At 42.0% G+C, this 22765-nt stretch overlaps 1 protein-coding gene across 1 annotated transcript in view; it reads left to right on the plus strand.

Annotated features, from left to right (window-relative positions):
• The first annotated feature begins 1123 nt into the window (after window positions 1–1123).
• The window catches only part of CCSER1 (coiled-coil serine rich protein 1), a 630536-nt gene continuing 608894 nt past the window's right edge, over window positions 1124–22765 (plus strand). The window contains exon 1 of the mRNA XM_030449910.1: window positions 1124–1184. The gene's annotated coding sequence lies outside the window, so the exon portion shown is untranslated. The remainder of the gene's footprint in view (window positions 1185–22765) is intronic.

Raw genomic sequence — 22765 nt, forward strand, 5'->3', positions numbered from 1 at the left:
GCAGTCTGTCACTCATTAATCATCACATTTTACTCAGTTGATGTCCTTGCTGAGGCAAGGTAGTTCACTTTGGAATGTATTGCAGAAAGAATCCTGTATAAATTGGCAAGAAAAAACAATATAAAACCTCATTCGTATTTCCTAGGTGTTGGTTGCAGAGAACACAGTTATTCCTCCGATTTACGTTTTCTCCTTGAATTGAAAGAGGAACTTAACTCATTACATTTAAATGCCATGTAATTGACCTCTGCCCTGACCCAATATTCCCGGGCAATCGCTCCTGCTCCGACACTGCTGCAGACGAGATCTGCCTTTGGGTGCGGAGGCGACTTCTTAAGCTCCGGATCCCTGTTCGCTTTCCAGGATGGGAAATGCGCCGGGATGGCGACAGAGCAACTGGGAAATAATTACAAAACACGTATCTAGAAGGAGGATGAGGAAGTGAAATCAGACGGCTCCACCGCCCTACGGGAATGGGGGGAAAAAAAAACAAAAAAACCATACAAATCCCCGAGCAGATGGTGAGTGTAAACACACCGGAGCGGAGCTGAATTCCTCCCGGGGAGGCTCGGACTTTCCCCCCTCGTTTCTCGCCCGAGGAGCCCGGGGAAGCTGCTTCACCCCGCCCGCCCCTGCGCTGGCTCTGAGCCCACCGGGGTGCGGCCCCTCCGACCCCCGCCTCACCGGGTCCCGCCGGGCAGGGGGCAGCGCTGGCAGGTGGCAACACGCCGGGAGGAGGAGGGGGGAAAGGGACAGTCGCAAACCCTCCCCTTCCCCCCGCGACACGCGTGCACACCTCACGCCACGCGTACGGACACGCTCGCCACACACACGCAGAGACAGAGTCCGCCCCGCATCGCCCCGCACCGGCACACGCGCGGAAGCACCGCCCCGGCCCGCCCCCGCCTGTCGCCTCCCTCCCTCCCCGCACGCCGCTGATCCGCCCGCCGCGCACACACACTCGCCTGGCCGCAGCATGACTGACTGACGGACAGACCGACCGACTGAGCGACCCGGGCATCGCAGCTTCGGACGGATTATTCCCCCTGCGCCGTGGGGACCGCGCAGGAAACCATCCAGCCGGACAGCCTGCGGGGCGGTGGCGGCACCGCAGGGGCCCAGGCGGGTCCCCAGCCCCCGCCGGCGGACGGCGAGCGCCCCGGGCGCTGGAGGAGCCCCCCCAGGTAATGCGTCCCCCTTGGGCTGAAGGCAGAGGGGGTGTAGAGGGAAGCCCGGCCCAGGCCGCCGGGTTCCCGGCGTGCGGGAGCCCCGGGGAGGTTGGCGGGAGCGGGTGGGGGGTTGCGTGGCGGCGGAGAGTGGGTGGCCTGCCAGGTGCTGAGGTGATGCGAGAGGGTGTCGTCCCGGGGAGCAGGCGGCCTCCCCCCTTCTCCTGGCCTCGCCTTCCCCGCCGGCGGGGCGGCGGCTCCCGGCCGCTCTGCGCCGACCCGCGGCGCGGCTGCAGCGGTGTGGGTTGAAGATCGGGGCTGCCGGTGCCGCAGCTCCGCGCTGATCCCCGGGAGCCGCGCTCCGGGAGCGGCGGGGATTAGTAGGGGGGGGGGATGCGGGTGGCGGGGGATGGTGGCACCGGTACCGGCGTCTTTGTAGTGGGGCGGGCAAGGGGCTCGGCGCCCGCAGGTGTCACCCGGGGGCCGGCCCAGCCCGGGGCAGAGGCAGCGCTGGCGGGGCCGCTGTGCCGAAGGGGGGAGGCCCGGGGCCGTCGTGGAGCCCGGCGGGCCCGGCCTGCGAGGAACCTCAGCGGGGGCAGCCGGTGCCGTGCGGTTGTACCTCTCTGAGAGTCAGCTCTGGCCTCGCTGCTGCAGGTGAACGGCGGGAAAGATCGGGTCCTTTTTCTGTTTGTTTTGCCGTTTCTTCTTTTATTTATTTATTTAAAATTTTTTTTTCCCCTTCCCTTTTCCTTTCCTCTCGGTGTTTATGAAACAATCTGCAATTAACCTTGGGGATGACAGGGAGGAGTCGTTTTGGAAATGTGAATGGGTAACGCCAGGGCACTGATGGTTGTGTGTGGCCTTTGACGTGGGATTTGGGAGCAGGAGCTGGAGAAGGCTGCCAGCGATTTCCAAAAAGGCATGGCATGCTGATGAGGTGGAGAGGAGTGTGATGGTCCTGCTTATTATGGAAGAAGTTTGTGCAAATCTCCTGTTTTCTCTAGATGCTTTTTGTGTTGGTTTTCCTAGTTAGAAGAGGTTATCTTTTGCTTTTGGCAAGGAAAATAAAGTTATTACAAAGGAGCAGGGTGGTTCTGCGTTTCCACTGGGAAGGGACCACTCCATGGTTTTGTGTGTCTTTCGCTTTCAGATTGACAACAGTAAGCATCTTGGCATAGAGAGAAACTGCAGTACACTTTATTTTCTTATGCACCTTTATAGTTGAATGTAACTAGAAAGGAGACTCAGAATCTTCTCTTATCCTTTTCTATGCCAGATGTGTTTTCTCTGTCAGGTATATATTGCACTTGAAGCGTTAAACTCTCAGGGGGCATGGAGATGGGGATGTGAGGCAAGGTCTAGTAGTTACTTCAAACAATTCTCCTTGCTCATACTTAAGAAGGAGAGAAAGGAACATGTTGTAAAAGCAGCTGAGGAATATATAAAAGTGAAATATTAATGAACTGAAAAAGCTCCGATAGCAAAGACGTTGTGCCTAATCATTCAGGAGTTACCTTGTCCTCTTCACAACTCCTTATTGGATGTGTGTCTGTAGTACAGAGGCAGCTGATATAAAGGACAGCAATTTTTGTATTTATGTAGCTAGCAGTAGTAATAGGAACACATAACATTTTTTTTGCATTAGTGATCATCATCTCTGCAGTGGCTTCCTTCAGCCACAATTTTTGAAGCTGCTTTAGGACAGACAATTGTTGCAGAAACAGTAAAAAATATTTCAAGAATGTTTTCTTAGAAATGGATATGGGAAGGGCTATCTCAGTCCTAGAATAGGCCAGAGGAACAACTAGCTTGAGAAAATCTTCCTCGGGACATAATAATGTCTTTCTTTAACCTGAAGCTATTTGTCTCTGGCATCCCAAATGAAGAACAACATCCCCCAACTAGGCAGCACTGTCTCAGGAAAAGGCAATACATAGCCGTCTAAAGGCTGCTGAAAGTATGTCATACAAACAAGGGATATTTTCTGAAAAATGGGGTTCCTTCACCCCCTGGAGTCGAGGGTGCAATGGTCTGTGTAGTTTGAAGAACTTCCCCAGTTTGGCTTGGAGGGATACAAAGTGCAGCAGCCTCCTGTGGCAGCTCAGTGGGGTAATTTAGCTCAGTGGGGTAATTTAGCTCAGTGGAAAAGTTGTCTGTGGGTGAAGTTCTGTAGTGCTGGCTGTAGTCTCTGGCAGGACATTTTGGAATAGCTGGTGGATGAGTAAGGCCTGAGCAAAGCTTGGGGCAGGTCTGAGTAGGGGGATAGACACGGAGAGCGGTAACAGGAGGACCTGGAACAGCACACAGGTCATGTACCATGTCTGGGTTAGAAGAGAGAGCACTTAGTATTATGTTAGTCACAGAAGATGCTGAAAAAGCATTTTATATCCTATTGTGTGAGAGCAGAGTCCCGTGCTGCTGTGTAGGCTGGATGTGTGTGGTTGAACTCCTTCCTCATTCAGGCCTAGTGCCTCACATCGGGCTTTGTAGCCAATATCTGGGCATTGAACAACTTCAATTTGTCACTAGATGGAATGTTTCATAAATTGCAGGCAAGCTGCAGAGATGTTGCTCCAGCTGGACTGATTCTTACTCTTCCATGAAGGTTTCTGAAAGATACTTTGTTGGAGTAATCTACCTGTAGTAGTTGGAAGGTCAGAATTGCATAAGGTCAATGTGTTGGGGTTTTTTTGTGTTGTGAATGGCACAGATATAAGTAACTGAGAGAAGTATTTGGTCAAAATAAACTTAGTGTAGATTTTGAAAAATGTAAAAATCTGCACATTCTGAAGGCATAACATTTTAATAGAGTTTAAGTTGCTGGATTGTGTTCACTGTACTTCTGTAAGTGTCCCAATGTAAGGAAGCTGTGTATTTACCAGGCGTTTTGAGGCAAGGTAGGAAGTAAAAACTATACAGTTGTTTTTCCTTTGTTGATTAATACAAGTAATGCATGAGATGAAATAGATGAAATTTGTGTGTCAATGAAAGTATTAATGAAAAAGGCATTTGACAGACACTTCAAGTATCTATGATTGAATTGCTGAGAGAGCTGGGGCTGTTCAGCCTGAAGAAGAGGCAGCTCAGGGGAGACCTCGTCACTCTCTACAACTCCCTGAAAGGAGGTTGGAGCCAGGGGGGGGTTGGTCTCTTTTTCCCAGACGACTTTCAACAAGACAAGAGGGCATGGTCTTAAGTTGTGCCAGGGGAGGTTTAGGTTGGATATTAGAAAGAATTTCTTTACCAAGAGGGTGATCAGACATTGGAATGGGCTGCCCAGGGAAGTAGTGGATTCTCCATCCCTGGAGATATTTAAAAAGAGACTGGATGTGGCACTCAGTGCCATGGTCTGGTAACTGCAGCGGTAGTGGATTAAGGGTTGGAATTGATGATCTCTGAGGTCCCTTCCAACCCAGCCAATTCTATGATTCTATGATTCTAAGCAGTGCATATTTTATTTTTGAAATAACTGCTAGCTGGTTAGGGGGAAGAATTGAACTGTATTGTCTATCTTGCAGAAGATGTTTACTGCTTGGTACAAGATTCAGTGCCTCAGGTCTTTCTCTTGTGAGTAGTTCTGCTGCAACTGGAGAGGCTTGTCCAGGAGAGGAATAGGAAATAAAATATGTACACAAATAATGGCGAGTAGGGGCTGGGGTTGCTTTCGGAGAAATAATTAGGATGCTTTGTCAGGTTTGTTCTCCTTATTGCCTTTATTTGGCCTACCTTGATGAAGTAAATGTACTTTTGTATTAGACCTTAGCTATTGAATGTATGGGCTATGCAAGGTGACATATTAAATACAAAACTTGCAGGCACTTAAAATGGGTAGTGTGATTTGTGCTTGGAACATTTGATGCATATTCCTAGGCTTCAGCAAGAACCTCTAACTTTGAGGAAGATGCAGTTATGTATTTACGTGGAGTTGTATTAAACCTGTACAGCTGTTTCCTGATGGAACATGTGGTTATTTGTATTTAATGCTTTTTGTCTTGTTCCCACTGCACTATGTGACAGAGTGGTTTGTTTAGGTAATATAAGGATACACACTCTGTGACTGAAGGCTGTAGTGACATTTCTCTGTTGAATGGCAACAAAATGTTAATGTTTACTACACAGCCTACTCCTTTTACCTGAAGTGTGGTCTGTGCTGTACAGGATAGTTGTTTTATAATAAAATAGGATCTGTGTAAACAAGCAACCACAGGCAAGCAATAAGTGAATACAGAAAAATTCTGAATTTGTAAATAGAGAGGAATTTTTAAAACTGCACTGTTAATTTGTTGTGTGTTTAGCAGTCTGTACAAAAACTATTAAAAAACCCAAACAAACCAAAACCTAAACACCCAAATACACTATGGAGCTATTATAAGACCTGAGTGACAGTGTTTTTATATAAGTAGTGTTATAACCTTATTTTAAGAGATGTTCCAGACACTACATACCCAGATGTTCTAAACTGACTAAATTGACAGGTACTATTTTTTTCCATGGTTATTGCTATGGAAGCCTCTGTGAGTTTTGAGGTATGAATATGTAATTATTTTTCTTCCTAAGTAGGAAATCAAGCAGTGATTGTCATCAAGTCACACAGATGATTTGTGATAGAGTTGAACTGGAATATGCATCCCAGGTCCACTGTCTTATTTTAACTGTATTTGGAGAGTGGGTGGTGGGTTGTTTTTGTTTGTTTGTTTGTTTGTTTGTTTTTTGTTTTGTTTTTTAATGTGTCATTTGGCATAGATCTATAAGGTTCTTACAGATGCAGTTGCAGGGTGTTAGGCAACTTTTTCTCTATAAAGACTGAGTACTATTGGTTATACTTTTCCATCTAGGAGAAACAAGTTTTTCCTGGATTTTGTTTTGGTTTTTAAGTTTGAGAGAAAGCAGTTCAGCACTCCTAGAATGTAATGACACTTTTACATTATTTAAGAAAATACCACTTAATTTTTTATAATGCTCTAGCATATCAGGAATTTGAGATCCAGCTCAGCCAGTAATGCTTCTGAGAGGCACAGCTGCCTTCCAGTTTGAAGGACTAGTGTGGCTGGCTGGTAGGAAGCTTTAAAAAATTATTCTTTCCCTACACATTTTAGTAGTGCAAATTGTTGCTTCTGAAAATATATTGATTCTAGTGTATTTTCAAGTCTGTTTTTCTTCTTTTATTCTTGCTTACAGGGCCTCTTTTCTGTTCCTTTGATGTGATATCTTCAAATGTTTTAATGTGAAGATAGCAGCTCTCAAGTGATGAATTGATTTTTGTATAATATAATGAGATTTAGATTTAGGTGAGAGTACAGAAGTATTCTACAAGTTCCTCATCTGGATGTTGCTTGTAACATAGTCTTAACTTGTCATTTGAAGCAGAACCTGTGCAAATTGCATCTGTGCAAATGTCACCTCACAGTGATGTTAACCTGTTATTATTAGCCATGCCAGCAAGATCTCAGGTCCTGAGTAAGACAAAGTCATCTGGTACAGCCAGAACCTGGTAGGGGGGATGTACTATGCTAAGGTGATAATGCAGCTTTTCCCCCCTATGAAAGTAACTGATCACACCAGCATTTTGTATATGCTTTGTGTTTTGTTCTGTGTACTAGGTAGTAGCTCCAAATTCTTTGGTGGAGCTGCAAAAAACCTGCATGTGGAGCAGATGAGGATGAAATAAAAGGAATATAGACAGATTCGTTTGTCAGCTGCTAAGACCTGACACTACAAATGGCAGATCTAAAGATCTGCCAGTCTTTATCTTCTAGCTGGTAAACTCTGGGGCATCTGCCGAGATAGAGGAAGAAAAAGGCAGAGAGAAGAGTTGCTGGGGAATAAAAGAAAAATCATCTGTTCTCCCAGCTCAGTTCCTTTGTTCTACTCTGTCACAAAAAGGCTGTTAGAAGAAGTTCAGGGATTAGTCCCATTATTCACAAGCCCTCCTATTAGCATCCTGATCCAACGTGGTTTTGGTGGCTGACTGTGGCAGGGTCTCAGCAAATTTCACACGAGTTTTTGGCCCTTAAGAAGAGAGTAAAGTACAGTTGCCTGTTAATGATAGGTTTTGTTATAGATGAGGCTTTTAAGAGGCCGAAATCAGAACTAGAAGCTACCAGACTGTTCCAGACAATCAGACTGGCAGCTCTGCTACACTTGTATACTTTTTTGGTGTACAGAAAAGTCAGTCTGAACTCTTCATTTAGTGCTCAGCATGAGCTAAGAGCATGCAAACAGCCACCTTACGTGGCATAGCTGAAGGCTTAAGAACTTGACTATGCACCTGATCTTTGTCAAGAGACATATCATTTATACTTACAATAGTTTCAAATTAAGAGTGTTAGCAGATGAAGACTAGGGGATTAGTGAGACTTGACTGAAGTTTTCAGCTAACCCATCCTGTGAGCTGCTTGCAGGCATATATAATATTCCCTAGACACCATAGGGATCAATGTTCTGGAGTAAATACTGCATACATACATACATACACATAATACAAATATTCTTTGTGAAAGCCAGAAGGTAAGCTCTGGTGCCTTCAGTTCAAAGTTCTCTCTGTTCCAGGGGTGTAATTTGTGAATTTGTGGTTCAGAGAAAAGGATTTCTTTAATTTACTTGCTCAAGTACAGTAAAATCGAGGCATTTAAAAATCTACTCTCAGATCTCTAAATACTTAATAATTTATGGGGTGGGGTGGGGAAGAGAGCAAATAACAAAACAAAAAATACTACTCATCTTGCTTTTAAAGGAGTTTAATATGTTGTGGGCAAGATGTTTCTGAAAGCTGTGTATTAACAACACACAAGTTAATGTAACCTTAGTTTAAGAGGGCCTCAGGATGATACTATGCATTGAAGAAAGTAACCAAGCAGTTGTAACTGTAAAAAGCTGTGAGAATTTCAGACTTTGTGTCTATTTTCTCATGGTTTCATATGAATTTGATTGAGATCCTATAGTGTAGCTGTTTTATTGTTATTCTATATGCTTTGAAATTAGTCAAGGGGAAAAAAGTCTATCTGAAGGAAGCAATTCTCTACTCACTTTAATGATTTTTTTTTCCTTATAGTGTACAATTGCCCAGGACAATGCATGTGACTTCCAAAGTGCTGAAGTTGAACATCAGAGAAATTGTAAAACACTTACACAGCACTATATCTTACGCAGCATTTTCTAAATATAGACTAAGTCCTTGCTGTAAAGAGTTTGTACAGTAAAAATAAAACAAGACTTGACATGACACAGAACAGCTTGAGAGAGGCATCAGAGCTATTGGTGAGGAACTGAACAACTGTTTCAAGTCAAGGGTTTGAGGAGGGCTTGGAAGGGCAGTGAAGATGGCCCACCCTCCTATTAAAAAAAAGAAAAAAGACACAGAAGCTGGAGCTTCATTTGTTGCCCAAGTTTTTGTTCATGGTTTTTAGAAACCACCATTTCTTTCTAATTTAGATAGTAAAAGCCAATGGCCAAATTAAAGACAGGCAGGCAATAGCTTTTGAATTACCTCAGCACCTCTCCCTTGGTATATTGTTGATTCTTCTCCATGCCTCTAGAAGGTGTTTTTCTGTCCTGGAAGTTGATAAAGGAGTTTGTGAACCTTTGGTGAATTGTGTTGCTCAGAGAATAGATGAAAATGCAGATGAGTTAAAATAACTTAGACTGATTTTCTATGGAAGCAATACTTGCTGTCCTACTGTCCTGGTGTATTGTTTGGATATTAATCTGCGCCAGATATTTTTGCACCTGTTGGCTGCTATTGACAAAATAACAGAAGTCTTAAAGCTTTAAGTTTTGTGAAATCAGAGGAGAGAGAGAGGGACTCATGTAGGGTTCTCTGGCTGAGAGAAAAGCTGCTTCATGAGCTCCTTCTATGATGAGTTCAAAGAGTCAACTTAGGAGAGGAGTTCTCTGTGTGTCTGGGCTACTGGGAGCTTCTTCAATGTTAAAATGAATTAACCACAACATGAAAATCTGCAGGTAACTAAGCATCTGGTGCTCATAATGATATGTGAGAAAAAAAAAAAAAAAAGCCTGAGTGGTAGGGTGGAGCTCTCATTCTGGGCTTTGAACTGACGCCTGCCTAATGAGAATTGATTTGTTTAAGCCAGTGTGCTGTATCCATTTACATCACCTGAAGATTTGTCTCTCTTTTTGATACTTACCTACCTGCAGTCCTCAGGAAAGCATGTTGCAGATGTAGAGCTTGAGTTAAACTCAGCTGTTGACTGAAAAGGTAACAAGTATTGTGTTTTAAGTTAAGCTTTTTTCACTGATAATGCAACAAACCTGTCAGAAGAAGCAAAGGGGGCCATACTTGACTTCTTTTTGTTGTGTGGTGTCAGAAAAAGATGGGGAAACCCTGAGTAAAATGAACTGTCAAGAAAAAGTGCTAACTATTTAGGTGTGCTTTGAATGGATGCACCTAACTGGAAGAGCAGAAGGCAGTGAGCTGTGCATTGGGCTGGCTGTCGTGTGAGTAACTGAAGGAAAAATATCAATTACAGATACCCAGCTGAAGATGGGGATTTAGTGAGCTATGCTCTGCTGCCATGCAGCATCTCTATGCTGCCTCTAGTTTAAGAAGGGGTATTAAGTGTAGAAAAGTAGGAGGAAACACAGAGCAGCTGTTTTTCTGTGCAGTAGCAAAATGCTTACCAATTAGTGGTGAATACAGATTCCAAATGTTTGTATTCAAATGGTGTTCAATCCTACCAAAGTGCTTTAAGTGGTTTTTGCTCTAGTAGAAAATGAGCGTAGAAATAAAGTGAGGGAGTGTTTGTGTCAAAAGAAACTTAACTTACCATTCTGTTTGTCTGTTTCAGTACTTCAGTCTTTATGCTGAGATTTAGTAAAAGTTACATTTCTGAACCATAGCTGATTACAGTTTCTGGTGGAGAAAATACAGAATAAATGTTATAGAGAAGGACTGTGAATAATAATAATATGTTGTGAGTGGTACAGTAACAAACAGCAAAAACCTCCTCTTGTGGTTATTTCTTTAGGAAAAAAGTTTGGGCAGGGCACTATGGTGATTATAGATAAACCTGTTCTTGCTCTGTCAGACAGGTGTGCTGTGTGCCTGTAAAATGTAAAACCATTTGCTGAGCTTGTGTGCAGACAATGCACCTGTTTCCTGGAGTGGAAACTTCAGCTGAGATAAACTGGTATGCAGGGTACAAGAAAGTGACTCAAGGGTGAAGCATCCTTTTTAAGCTGGGATTCTTGCTTTGGCACTGCAATAGTTATGCCTTTTTTCACAGTAGTTGCTCTTCAGTCACTGTTGGTTGGGCTTCAGTTGTGATCTGGTTTCTGTATATGTGTATTGGACCTTTTGTAATTTATCAATTACAAATGATTGTTACTCAGGAAACATGGGTTACTTTATTACCATGAATACCACAGACCTATAACACTTAGGGGTTTACCAGAGGGATTTAATGAACCCTGTGACAATAGAAACAATTATAAGGGTAGTGGAAAGAATTCTTGAATATATTATTTTTATTTCCCTAGAGTCAATCTTCATATCAGAGTAAATTAGCCAGAATACACTGCTTAGATATCTTCTGGATTCCCAAGTCAAAAGCTATTATGAACAAAATGTAATTCTCTTTATTCCCTATGCTGCAATTCTTAGACAAAGTGTGCTTCTCTTGAAGTCAATATAACTGAATGAAGTAATATTCTATGTCCATTGGTGGTGCTAGGGGAAAGATGTCAATCACTGTATGTATAGGCAAAATTATAAGGAGAAATTTTACCATGAGTTTTGTATTTTCCCTGTTAACTAGATTTTCCTCATTTGTTAATCAAGGCATGAAAAATGAACAGGTGTTTTTCTGATAATGATTGCTAGGTCATAGCCTGCCATATCATCCTGTGAAGATTTTTCTGAAGGCTCCAGTGTTTTGTCACGAATCTTGTTTTAAAAATCAATCGAAGACCCATGGAGACATGTGCTGTGCCAGAATGGGCTGTTTGCGTGCCTCACTTTGTCTGTTTAACACCCTGAGGGTTTTCCTACCGAGTGGCATTTACTGCAGAGGTCAGATTTGATGGAAATTGGAATGATATCCTAGCTGTAAATGGAACAATATATTTCTTACTTGCTTATTTGTCCAGGAATATATGCACACAGAGATGAATTTCAGTGTAATCCTCAAACTGTTTGCTATGTTGTGCTAATCTCTACTGCTACATCTGATTACTAAAGAAAAAAAAGCCACCAGTAGGTTTTAAAAGTTTCTGCCATCTGTGCTGGTGCTTACCCTTGGTTCACTGTAAGATTGTATTGTGAGCAGCTTGAGAGGCTCCCCGTGTATTACAGCCTTTTGTGCTGGTGTTACCTTCTGTCTCCCTTTTGGGCTCTGCCTGTTCAGACAGAGCTGCACGTGGGTCCCCTGTCTCACCAGAACAATGCTGGATCCTCACATCCTTTGCTTGAGTTCTAAGCCTTCTAGCTCTGGCTGTGGGACCTTCTTTTTGTACTGCATCTGAAATAACACCTCGTGCAGCAAAATATTCACAATGAAAAGGTCTCCTAGGTCTATTCCAGCAAGAGGAACTGTCCTTTCCAGCTCGTTCATCCCTGAGCTCTTGGTGCAGGTGGGCTGGTTTTATCCTGCTTGCCTTCTTGACTGTCTCTCCAAATCACCACCACATAAATGACTGTGCCCTTCATCTGGCTTTCTGGGTTGTGCTCATCCCTTATCCTCATCCAACACTTCTCTGTGTCTGTGTGTTTGGGATATCTTGCTAGGTTTGAAACCACAGGAGGAGGGGGATGGGATATACTTCTAGCAAGACAACAGCTTGCTGGCAGCTCCTGGTTTACTTTATGGTGTTTTTGAGTTAGTGTAGTTGAAAGGAATATGATTGCTTGTGATTGCTGTGGAGGAACAGGCTGTCTTTTGAAGAGCTGAGTAAGGCCCACAATTCACATCAGTGTTTTCCATGCTGAAGCACCTCATTCATCTAAATCACATTTAGTCAATGTCCTGAATATAATAAACAATATGTCATTAAAGCTAGTCATGGCCTCCACGGGCTTTTGAGAAAATACTATCATTACTGGAAAGCTGGGTTAATCTCTCCCTAAATCCATAAGTAATTCAGGCTGTTACTCTGGTTTCAGCACTCTTCCCTAGAAAGCACAGACCAGTCGAATGGTGGAGATCAAGAAAATAATCTACACATATAAAATCTGAGAACTAATCCCCATATTTCAAATATTCAATGAATAATTTATTTAAAATATTTTAAATCTTTGAAATATTTAAAGTGTCTTCAAAGCACCTTTTAAGTGAGCCTTGCTCCTTTGGTTTTTTCTTTCTAAGTTTTTTGCTTCATGATAGAGGTTTCAGGTATGCTGTTAGTTCCCCCCTTGGGCTGTACTGAAACTAAGTATTAAAGACAAAAAATTGGTGGGTTATTGCTTGGGTGTAGTTAGACATAGATGCCTAAAAGGTTTTAAATTTCATGCTGAAAATCCCTTAAAGTTGTGGATTTGAAAGAGAAGGTTGTACATCATTTGAATTATTCACACAACTTGCTGGAAGGAATAAGCACTGTAGTTATCAAATTTTAAAGATTTTTGGTTTAAAGGGGTTTTCCTCCCCAATGTATATGTTCTCTAGATCAGTTGAGTTGTGAAAAATAGAGAGAAAAATAACACTGGTAAGTTGGTTTGCTTGCTGAAAATCTATTATCTGTGTTTATTGATTGTTATTGACATGGATAAATGAAATCAGATGGAGCTAGTTTTTTTATAAATAGTATTTTCTAACATGTTGTTTATGCAAAGGGTGGGTGAACCTGGAGCTTTGTGCCACAGTGTGAGTTGAAGGTTGTAAGTCTGTATGTTTTTGAGGGAATGCAGGACAAGCTGGAACTGAAATCCAGTGAGTGTTACCAAGTATGCAGAAATTCTGATTTGGAAATGGTAGGGCATGGGAGGAATATCTGGGGTGGGACAATATCTTATGTTTTTCCTAAACGTAAGATTTTGGCCATTCCTGAGGCAGGTGTTCAGGCTGGCTGCATTTCAGGAATGGCAGTGCCAGATCAAAGTGCTGCATTCACAAAGCATCCTCAAATTAGGCGTGTTTACAGTTGTGGATAATAAGAACTGAAAGTTGTCATGAGAGCTGCTTATGTCCACAGTGCCTAAGATAATGCAAATTGCATGAGCTGACAGCCTTATTCTGCCAGCTAAGGGAATGCTGCTGGTGATCTTTTTGTTTTTTGAACTTTGATAATCCGCTGCCCCAGGTGGCCAAACAAGGGAGATTTTGTTTTCTGAGTATCAAATGATGGAAACACTTTCTTGGCAGCTGAATTAATTTCAGATTCTGTAACATGACTTCAGATTAACATTAGGTTTCTCACTGCGAATGGTATTTAGCCTCTCAGCTCTGTTCTTAGGAAGAAAAAAAATCCTTTCTTTGAGGTGTTTTGTTTTAGACCTGAGCTCCCCTTCCTTCTCACATAGCGTGTCTGTGTCTCTGTTTGACCCATGAACAGGTAACAGCATGGAAGGTGCTGTGGCCATGACTGGCATCACTTCTCTTAAAAAAGCAGCTCTTAAACTTTCAGAATATGGGTGAGCAAAAGGGTTGTTAGTTTATACATTATACATGGAGTTCAGTTTCAAAGACTGATCTGTATTGTGTAGTAAGATGAACTCGCTTGTACAAGGTTCATTTTAATAAGCTAAAAGAAGCATCACATGAATAGGAAGCACAAATATAGGTCACCTTTAAACTCGATTAGAAAAAGATAGTGACTTGCTGAAGTAGTGGAAAACCCATCCCAGTTCCACACAGGGGATGAGGCTACACGATGTCTGCACAAGGGAGCACTGAGCAAAAATAAAAAGTGGCTTTCCTGCTGTATTTTTTGTTAGTGAGGCTGCTTGCTGGAATGAGTCAGTTTGGTGACATATATTGAAAAATATGACACCTTCTTGTGTGGGGTTTAAAGAAAATGAAGGAAGCATATTCAAGAATCAGATGTTTTACCCTGTAAGGTTATATCTTGTATTAGGCTAGAGTTAGGAGGGGGGGAAAAAAAGAAGGAACTTGATAAATAGAAATGTGGAAATGTAAGTGCAGGTAACAGGAAGCTTCTTGAAACAGTGTGGTATTTAGTTATAGTTTAGTAGTTGGAATTACAAGAACATTTTCTATAAAACCTGTCATCTGAATATAAAGCAATTTTTATACTGTTATACAGGAGGTCTGAAGTGATGCTCATCTCAGCTGCTCCATCCCTAAAAATCTGAAAACAATGGGGTTATTTCTGGGATGCACACTGTCACAGGGTAAGTTTTATTTTAAGATTCTGTGATAAGTGGATTTAAAAAGTGATGATTTTAACAACGTCTGCAGTCCAGGTATCTTCTGATGAACACTAAAATGTTTTTAATATGGAAGCATTTTTCACTGCTCATGCTGATTTACTCTGTTCATTATGTATTTTTTTATAGCTTAGAGTAGTAAAATGATTTAGCCTCTTCCATCTTCATGTTCTTGTGCACTAAGACAGACTTAATAAGAAAGCTGTTGGAGAGAGGTTAATTAATTTAATTGGTTTCAGTGGGAGTTAAAAAAATAAATATAGATCCAGTTCATTTTCTCACAGAAGTCTGTTTTCTATAAGCCTGTATATTGAATTAAATTCAGCTGAAAATCTGTTTAAAGTAACTTCTTTTGATATGGCCTAAGGGCTGGGATGGCTCAACCTTTTGGGGGACAAAGAGGAATCCAGGAGCAGGAAAGTGCCCTTGCAGAAAGTGATATCCGTGCTCTGTGCCAGACTGTGCTCAGGAGGAGGTGTTCAGCTGCTAGGTCTGTGATCACTGCTGGAGCAGCTGTTCCCTGTCTCCTCCAGGTGATGGTCCTGGTGGAAGTGTCCTCTGTGCCTGGGATGGCCCACAGACAGGCAGTCCTCTTGATGGCCCACGTGGCTACCCAGTGCCCATAGCTCTCACTGGACGTTCCTCCTGCTAGCACGAGTGGATTATCTAAAAGCTTGCAAATCTGTTCAGCAAATCTACACTTAAAGTCTTACTTTCTTGAAAATACAGAATAAAAAAGATACAGCTTATTTATTTTTAATTTTAAATTTTTTTTTACTCAGAAATTGGGGGATTATAGATCTTGCTTACCATCCCCACCTATGACTGCAGCTACTTTTCATATTTCCTGCTGGCCTTTTGCCTTTTACCTCTGTGAGTGCATGCAGTGACAGTCCCTCCCTATCCTACATTAGCAGGCTGTGCCAGGAGGAGCCCTCAGAGACCATGGCTTAGCTCTGCTTAGGCTTTTTGCTGTACAAGCCTGTTGTCAGACAAAGCTTCACATGGAATTCACATTTTCATTATGAAAACGTGCATCTAATTTGTTCTTTCAGCTAACTGAAATGAGAGATGGGTGGCATCTGTTTAATAAAGTCCATCATCGTCTGGAGATTAAAGGGGGAAATATTTATACTTTCCTGGATCTCAGAGTATTGGCTTCGTATTTCTATAGGGGTTGAGTGCTGACCTGAAGTTTTATAAGGCACTTCATATCTTTGGTACGTGGCTTGAAACTGTGATGAGTGCATTTCCATATTGACATTTTCTTGGGCTCTAGTGTATATATAAATATCTTATCCATAAATTTGAACCCACAGAATCTGGAAGTGAGCTTTACCAGTCCTTTGTCTGAGCTGCCCAGTACAAAGACCCCAATTTAACCAGGTTTCTCTCATTTATTTCTTCTTTCTTACATTAAAATAATTTGTATTTTTAGGAATTTAGTGTACTTTTCTTCTTGCTTTTTTTGGAAGTGGTACTTCTTCAAAGAAATCTTTATGCAAAGAGTTATATTCAATCTCATCAGCATTTCAAGAGGAAAACAAACTGAAAAGGTTCATAGGTAGCTGAGGGGTCCCATATGTTCTCCACCACTTTGTTGCAGCTGGATTCTTCAGAAGATTGTTGTGGTGGCATCTTGTGGGGTGACATGTATGGAGGACATATGGCATGCTTCTTGCCTGCCTATGATGTTCTTCTGATGTTCTTGTGCACAGCACAGGTTGAGTGTATTTTTTTAATATAGGTTTTGTATTTGTGTATGTGTATGTATATATATAAATAAACCCCTTCACGTTATACTGAAGTATCATAGAGTAGGGTCATAAGGCATAATTAGGCAACCTATGATTAAAGTACTACTGAGTTGTGTGGTTTAGGATGATGCATTATTTCCTTCTGGACTGATGCCATTTCTTTCATGTGGTTTCCATGTCTGCAATTTCTTGTTCTTCAAAATATGATTAAAGATTCAGCAGACATGCACAGATACTGACGTAGTGGGAAGTTCAACATTTTAACAACTTTGAGGAATAAATCCCCCTTTCCCCCCCCATGTTTATTTCTTTATTAAAAATGCTATTTAATACTTAATCACATGAAAATCTTTGCTAGTGGAATATGAGAGGAGAAAATAGAAACCACAGAATTCAGCATCTGTGGTGAAATTGAACCTTAGATATCTAATATATTGCAAGTTAAGGGCATGTTCAAAGGCTGTCGGTGCATCAGCTAAAACTCCTGTCACACAGGAACAGTCTGAAGAGGGAGCATCAGTTGCTGAGGGTGGTTGTAAATGTTTTGGTGACCAAACCATTTGGATAGGGATGCCCTGCTTAAAGAACTGTCTGTGTTTCTTCACACACATATGTGGTGGAAGAATTCCTAAACTCCATTGGATCAACTGCCTTAGTACCATACTCCAGCTTTTGTTTTACTAAAAGATCAGAGGGGTCCTGAGGACATTTGCTTGCCTGCATCATGAATGGAAACATTCCCTCAGGGGAGGATGTGGACAGTGAGTGGTACAGGTAGAGAGGGAGAGCAGTGAGAGCCTATGAGGAGGGAATGGAGGAATCTGGTCAAGGTAAGAGTGATGTTTTATATCTATGTGTGCAGAGTGTGTGCCAGGAGCTTGATAGTTTGTTAGAGGATGGGGAACTGCTGACCTGGAATGATGTTCTGGGCCCCTCAGTTCAGGAAGGAGATTGAGGTGCTGGAGCAGGTCCAGAGAAGGGATCCAGCACAAGTCCTGTGAGGAAGGGCTGAGGGAGCTGGGGGTGTTCAGCCTGGTGAAGAGGAGGCTCAGGGGAGACCTCATCACTCTCTACAACTCCCTGAAAGGAGGTTGGAGCCGAGGGGTCAGGCTCTGCTCCCAGGTTGCTATCAGTAAGATAAGAGGGCACGGTCTCAAGTTGTGCCAGGGGAGGTTTAGGTCGGGTATTAGGAAAAAATTGTTTACAGAGAGGGTGATCAGACATTGGAATGGGCTGCCCAGGGAGGTGGTGGCTTCTCCAATCCCTGGAAGTTTTTAAGAAGAGACTGATGTGGCACTCAGTGCCATGGGCTGGTAACCACAGTGGTAGTGGATTAAGGGTTGGACTTGATGATCTCAGAGGTCCTTTCCAACCTGGCTGAATATGTGATTCCGTGATTCCTTTTGGAACAGAAGAGCTGGGAGGCTGTAGTTGTTTGGGATGACTCTGTTGAGCTGGGGATCAGAAGAGGCTTTCAGAGGAGGGGCAGCAGCACCAGTGTCAGATGGACACTGGACAGTGAATGCTGCTTTGCTTCTCCCTTTCTGTCAAAAATTCTGAGCAAACACAACATACACAAAGTTTGAGTATATGTGCTGTGTAAAATGTACATACTTACATAAGCTTACATCCTTTTGCATACCTGAATTCTATAATAAAGGTGGTTGCTGCTGCCTAGTGGAAATTGGTAAATGTTTTAGTTGAGAGATTTCTGCAGCAGTGATAATAAAAATTGTTTAAATTTCTATAATTTCCTTTAAAAATTGATTTTTCCTTTGGAGCTGTGGTCTAAGTAAGAGTGAGGTCATTTAAAACTTAAGAACAAATCTTTTCTGCTATGGGAATATATAATGCTTTATTAAAAACAATAGCATATTAGTTTTCAGCCACATTAAAACCTTTTCTATCTCCTTACCATAGCAATAACATTTACTGCTTGCACACTGCTTGACCTTTCCAAAAGCACTTTACAAATATTAATTAATTAGTTTTGAGGCTGAAAAAGCCACCCAGTGCAGAATGTGGGAGGAGCAGTAGGGACAGCCAGGCCAGGAGAACAGAGTGAATCTTCCTACACCTCATTATTTCCTGTTGCAAAGACTATTGTCAGAGGTGGCAGCCTCCTTTTATCCTCCTTCCCTCTTGATAGCTCTTATCTTAAGGAGTCCACCCTGCCTATTTCTTAATGAATGTCTCTTCTGACAATGCACCATGAAGTCTTGCCTCCCATGTACTTAAAGGCCCACTGAGGTTTCACTGGAAAGCAGCTAATATTCTGTATTCTCTCAGGCTCAAACTAGGAGTGATTAGGATTTGTGTGGTACCTTCCAAATAGTCACCTCAAGGAGTCTAAGAAAGTTGGCATTTCTCCATTTTGCAGATGTATCCAAGATTAAAGCTCAGAGAAGACAGAAGTGGAAAAAGTATGTTGGTCTCCTGGCAAAGAGTTTCTCTCCTTAAGTGAATAAATGTTTGTCTTAGTATGGAAAGCAGAAAAGCTTTGAATTATGAAAAAGAACAAGATTACAGGACTTAAGAGGTTGCATGCATTTTGCATCCCACTCTTAAGTCAAAGGAAAGGAAAAGCCAGTACATCCATGCATGTCAAATTGGGCTCATAGTTCATGCATCTGGAACTTGCATAGAAAAATGATTCCTACCACTTCCAAATAAGTGCTACCAGTTATTTGACTTCATTAGCAGATTGATTACAGTGGCCAAACAAGCTAGCTGAATACCAGCAGCAAAATTGCTTGTCTCAGATCACACCCATCACCATTGCTCCCTACACTTAAGTGAACCTTCTTTTCCAGCAGAGGAACTGCCACAAATCTCTGTTTTAATCCCAGTTTTGTTACCAAGCATATTAAACTCTGTTCCTCCTGAGCTCTTTAGAAGCACTGAAATATTCTTCCCAGTGCTGTGTCTCACTGGTGCATCCAAACCAAGACCACTGCTGTTACAGATTTTCCACACCTGTAGCTGCCAGTTACAGTCATACCATTAGTATGGTGCTCCCTCTGCCTTTGTTAAAATGTGATTATAATCTGTGTCCTGGGCTTCTGCAGCCCTCTGAGCTTCTGCAGGGGTTGCCTGGACTGCGGGTACCAAGTTTCACTGCACTTTTTTTTTAATATGCATCTTGCCCCACCCTGTCCAAAGAGAACAGCATCTCATTTCCAGAGATCAGAGAATAATTTGGGAAGGGGCCTTTAAAGGTCATCTAGTCCAACCCCCTGCAGTAAGCAGGGACATCCTCAGCTGGGCAGGTTGCTCAGAGCCTTGTTGAACCTCTCCTTGAACATCTCCAGGGATGAGGCCTCAGCTACCTCCCTGGGCAGCCTGTTCCATTGTTCCACTACCCTCATGGTAAAGAACTTGCTCCTAAAATCCATTCTAAATCTACTCTTCTTTCACTCAAAACCAGGGCCCTTTGTCCTATCACTTCAGCTCCTTTCAAACAGTCCCTCTCCAGCCTTCCTGTGCTCCCCCTTCACATACTGGAAGGTCTCTCTTAGGTCTCCCCAGAGCCTTCTCTTCTCCAGGCTGCACAACCCCAGCTCCCTCAGACTGTCCTCACAGGAGAGGTGTTCCAGCCCCCTGATCATTTTCCTGGCCCTCCTCTGAACCTGCTCCATCAGCTCCATGTCCTTCCTGTACTGAGGGCTCCAGGGCTGGATGCAGATCCCACAGATCTGGATCTAGATCCCACAGATCTGGATTCTAGATCCCACAGATGGGCTTGGAGTTGAAAAATTGCATAGGAGAGGGAAGAAAGTGTCAAACAAGGAGGAAAAAGGCAGATGGAATAAGGGAAGAAGATTCATGTTAAAATATGTCAGACATTTTTTTATCTAGTATTAGGTACTGCCATGTCTGCTGCATGGCATTTAAACAGTATGAAAAAATTGGTTTGCTTTTTATTTAAAGTAAATTCCTTTTAACCTTTAAGAAACAGAAAGTGGATTAGCTGATTTTAGTAAGTGATGATTTCCTGAAAAATCAAATGGACTCAGCTGAGAATTCTTTTTTTTTCATCCTTGCTAGCTAAAAGCAATCAGTCCAATATGTTATTGTCTCTCATTGCTGTCTTTCACTGCACATCTTAGGATTTGGACTTCCTCTTAGGCATCTGCAAAGTAAGGACACAGATATGGCTGAAATCAGTAATTCCATGGCCAACTTAATCCAGTGACCTGCCTTGCACTGTGAAGAGTGGCAAGGGCTCCAGGAGGAGTTGCAGATGTGACTCCTACATAGGCACTGCTTTTACTCCTTGGACTTCTGAGATTTGCTAAAGCCCTGAAAGCTGAGATTTAACAAAATATTTGGATAAGATGTTGGCTTCAAATACTGTGGTCATCAGCAGTGTCTTCTCTATAAAACTGAACACACTGGCTTTGATTAATTCCAAATTCTAGCCTTTGCAGATGGTATTGGGGCAGGTATTTGCAATCCTTGGTACCCCTCAGGAAATGAGAGCTGAGAGCATAGATGGGTGTGATGTGAAGCATCTGTCAATGTGCTAAAATCCCATGAAATTATGAATTTTGATCGTTATGTGCAGCATATCAATTCGTCTTAACTGGCAGAAGCATATATATATTTATTAAAAATTAAAATAAGACAAGTAGACCCTTACAGCATAATTAGCATAGTGTATCTTCAGTGCTGGTCTGTTTGTGCTCTTACTTCAAGAGTCAGCTAAGAATGGATGAATATTCATTGTTAGAAGCACCTTGTAACAAAAATTGTAACCACCTGGAAAGCTGATGTATATGCACAGGGTAGGTGTAAGTGAATGCACACTTTGTCTTTTGGATTTTAATTTTAGTACAAGTACACGTATTTGCTTGGTTATGCTCTCTATTTCTTTTCAAACCCTTTACATTTTTTGTGTGTTTGGCTTTCTCTATGACAGTAAATACTAAAGTTTAGGATTTTGGGGGGCTGTTAGGACTGAAGGAGCTAATAGAATAATTTTCTATAAAAGACTGGTTTGAATAGGTGTAGTTAAACATGCAGTTCGTTACCTCAATATGCAGCAATTGCGCTTTTGTGTAGGGACACTTGGTTAACATCAGAATGCTGTGTCTGAACTGGTAAGTAGTGAAATTCTTTATATATTTAGATTGCTATGTTGCATTGGTCCTGGTTGTTGCCTTTTTTTTTTTTTTTTTTTTTTTTTTTTGTGACATTCTTAATCATCTGAATACCAAGTCTGCTTTGTTTGTATGATTTTTTTAGAAAATTATCAAAGCAGCTTTAGCTTTTTCAGAGGTCGAGGCATGTTGTGCAGCCTAGAAAACATATTCCAGAATAAGCAGGATATTAGAGATCTCAAAAACCTTGCCTAGCCTATTGCAAATGAATCATAGAATCACAGAATAATTTGGGTTGAAATGGACCTCTAAAGGTCATCTAGTCCAATCCCCCTGCAGGGGGACATCCTTAACTAGATCAGGTTGCACAAGTTATAATTTCCAATATTTTAGTAGGCATAATGTCTATCACTGGTTAGTCAGGGATCACTTAGAACAACTCGGGTAGTAAGAAGGCTGATAATTTTGATCTCAAATTTAGGTTACTATGAACCTGCAGGAGCTCTGCCAAGGATAGTAGGGTTCTTCTGTGTTTTTTATCCAAGTAGAGGATTATCCAATTAGTTGAATAAAAGAAAAAAGCTAGAAGCCATTGGACTGAAAGATGTTTGCTTTCACTAAATATGTTGAATTCCATGTTCAATAGTAAAAATGGAATGAATATAGAAAGGAGAGTGATAGGAATAGGCTGTTTTCTCTAGCTGTCTGGATGTTACTATTAGTATGTTTAGAACATTTGTCATGGAAGCATAGAACATAAACACTGTATACCCAGGTAATTTTTTGCAATTCAAATTGTGGCATGTATTCTCTCAGGAAATGTCACTGCAGACTGTCTGCTGGAGGTCAGAGAGTTAAACATTGGAGTTGGATTCTATCAGGGCCAGATAATTTAATAACCCGTTACAGCATTAGTGTGGTTATGCATGCTAAGATAAAGGTTATCATGTTTTGCTCTATAAGCTGATTGCTGTAGGGACCTGTAGGGCCACTTTCCCCCTCTACTCACTTTCTAAAGCACCAGAGCTGGTGGCATTAAAGGGATAAAACAGTTTCCTTACAGTTGAGTTGTCTTTGTAAAAAGAAAGGAAGGGGACTGAAAGGTTCAGCGATCCCAGCTCACATCATGGATGTTGCATCCCTTCATCTGTGCCAGTGAGGTGCTTGCAGTACAGAAGAACAGCTTGATGGGGGGATAAAGTGCTCTGCCTCATTTTGTTGGCAAAGTCATAATTAGGGTAAAGTAATAGGAGCAGCTTTGTATGCGTTGGAGAATTAAAAAGTGGATTAGGAACTCTTAATTTTTATGTCAGTGCAGATGAATACCCTGATAAAGAGAATCTGGTAAGCTTTGGGGAAAAGATGTGTGGAACTGCCATGCTGAGACTATTGTAAGAGCTA

This window comes from Calypte anna, chromosome 4A, assembly GCF_003957555.1.
Source record: "Calypte anna isolate BGI_N300 chromosome 4A, bCalAnn1_v1.p, whole genome shotgun sequence".
NCBI classification, from domain to species: domain Eukaryota; kingdom Metazoa; phylum Chordata; class Aves; order Apodiformes; family Trochilidae; genus Calypte; species Calypte anna.